Consider the following 2,795-nt stretch of genomic DNA (forward strand, 5'->3'; position numbering starts at 1 on the left):
ATGCCTCCCCGGGTGCTGGGAAAAGATGCAAAAGCGTACGGCAGAGGGATGAAATATTGGGGCTAGTAATTCAATCTCCAAGTTAAGTTTATTTAAGTAAGAAATATAAACTGCTTTCTTAACAGAAAAAAATGGTGATAACAGCAGCAACTTCACAGTGTTAAAAAAAGATTAATAAATCGCTGGATAGTCAATAACTGGTAAATAAAAAAGATGCCTGTCATTTGTTCATTAATAAGTATTTGTTTCAGACACTGAGATAGGTCCTAGAAACATTATAGTCACTGATCAGCTCCAGTTTGACAGGTAAAACCAAGATACAAAAATATAAAATGCAATAGAGGTACACTTTGTGAAAGTTTATAGATCTGTATACTAATGACATGTACATTTCTGATGTATCTCAATAAAAAGTGTTAAAAATACTGTACATAATACAGGTCGATTGATGGAGATATGTAGCAGGTATGGTGATAACATGGGCATCCAGCTCAGTTTACAACCTGGAAGACTCCCCAGGGGAAAAGATACATGAGTTGGATTTCATAATAAAAACTACAAGACTAGAAGTTGTCCAGGTGGTTGGGATGGAAGAGGTAAGTGGACAGAACATATTCCAGGAGGAGAAAATATCATCCACAAAGCAGATGGGAGCTCAGTGCTTGCTTCTTAGGAGTGGAGAGAGACTAGGAGGTAAGTCGAACAAAGCCAGTTACCCGGAGGGAAGGGGCGTCTGCAGTTCAGCGAACCCAGGAGGCCAGGCCCTCTAGAGATGGTGCTTAGGCATAGACTTGTTTCAAGTTCTGATTTAGGGGTGAACTCATTGAATACTTTCAAGCCCCGTTCTTGATCCTGGGCCTAAGTAGGACCTGAACCTGTGGAAAAGTTTAAATTTTTTTCCTCTAGGAAGAAAAGACCAACGACCATAGTCTCAACAGGTGGGTTTTGAGATGTGCACAATATTTTGTATTTTTTCTAAGCTTATAACATAAAAAAAAACAACTTAAGAAGAGTCCTCATTTTAAAATTAATGGGCTTAGAAAAACTAATACTTTAAAAATTAAAAATAATAGTTAAAATTTTTTTCTTACTAAAGAAATCCCAGGACAAAACTAATTTTGCCAGGATATTTTACCAAACCCCCAAGGTACAGATAACTCAAAGCCTATGCAATAGGTAACTCCCTATAATTAAGTTTATGAGATAATGTAACTTTGGTGTCCAAATCAAGGACATGTGAAAGGCTTGACAATTGATCTCACTCATTAATACATGTGAAAGAATGCTCCACAAAATACTGTCAATTCTAACATTGTACAGCAAAACTGTATCATGACCAAGTTGAATTTATCCTGAATGTACAAAGTACATTTAAGTTAGAAAATCAATTCATGTAATTCATAACATAAACAGATGAAAGAAGAAATGTGACCCTCTAAACTGATGCATAAAAGCACTCAGTAAAAGTCAATGTATATTCATGAGTTTAAAACCAGTATGAGGAAACAAACAGGTTGGAAATTTCTTAACCAGATAAAGGCATGGACTGCGATTTGGTTCTTTACCACTTGCTTCCCCATCTTTCTTGGTTAAGTAATCTCAGTTCTGAGGAAGATAACATGTGAGCGACAACAAAATGACATTTCTTAACTTAAAGGCAAGGTTTTTTTTTTTGTGAGACTTCTGAAAAAGCCTATTAGTAAAAACTGATTCTAACTTCCTTTCCTTTTTTTAATCTTCCTCTTTCTTGCTCCCCAAATGATTGCTGTGATGATTGGAGAGCCAACATCTACTCAGGGTCAGGAAATTACCTTAAAAAACAATTTGAATGAACAATGTTGGAGAAACAAGATTTAAGAGCTAAATTCCTGAGGATTTTATGTAGCTGGTGTAGCCATCCTCAGGATTACTTCTCTACTATTTTAAATAATAACAGAATAGACCTTGATATATGTTACTTTTATTTTGCATTTTTCTTTTTAAAAAATGGTGATTAATCTTATCTCAGTACAGTTATGATATAGAATTTGCCCCAAAAAAAACTCTGAATCCTTTCTCAGGGGGCATCTCTCGAGCACAGCCTGGCTGTGGCCATTGGGGACAGACACAGTCCAGGCCTCCAGGGCCACAGGGGATCGGAGGTGCCTCGGTATCAGGAGGACAAGCCAGAGGGCAGCGCACACCCGGCAAGAAGGAGGACCTGGGCTCATGTCTCAGGTTGCAGTCCGACCCTGAACTCCAGGAGGAGAGTCCCCTAGGCAATGTCTGAAGGAAGGAAACGGCAAAGCTTTGAAATATTCCTTTTTTTTAAAATGTAAAAGATCAATGTTGGATACCAGATCATGATTCAGAGGAAGAAAAGGATATTGATAAGTATTATGTTGAAACCAAGATGAAAACACCAAAGGATTTCCTCCAGTCGTCAAGACACAAACCCAAACAGGAGCCCGTTTCGTTGGACCATGCAACCCTGCAGAGAATGGATGAGTTCCAGTTTGAACATGTGTAAAGTAGATGATTCTCTGGCTCTAAGTTATTTTTTAGGAGGAACATTTAAATGATCAGGGAGCATAATAAATATATTTTAGGAATTGTTCTAAAGCATAGATGTTGTTATTTTCAAACTTGACCCCTCAACCAAATGACACACTTTATACAACCTTTGTGAATATTATGGAGGCCACTGGGACTGTTTCAAGTCAAAAACAGTGGAGGGAGAATGTCTATTGGGGAAGCTCAGGATAAAGCTTTCCTTTTATTCAGTCTGTCCTATTTAGTTCTAAAATAAATTGTGT

The 2,795-nt window shown here is 37.5% G+C and overlaps 1 pseudogene; it reads left to right on the forward strand.

The window, feature by feature from the left end:
* Positions 1-467: 467 nt before the first annotated feature.
* Positions 468-2,370, forward strand: LOC119048386 (cytochrome c oxidase assembly factor 5-like; annotated as a pseudogene).
* Positions 2,371-2,795: the final 425 nt, after the last annotated feature.

This window comes from Artibeus jamaicensis, unplaced genomic scaffold, assembly GCF_021234435.1.
Source record: "Artibeus jamaicensis isolate MK-2021 breed Jamaican fruit bat unplaced genomic scaffold, CSHL_Jam_final contig_519, whole genome shotgun sequence".
Lineage (NCBI taxonomy): Eukaryota > Metazoa > Chordata > Mammalia > Chiroptera > Phyllostomidae > Artibeus > Artibeus jamaicensis.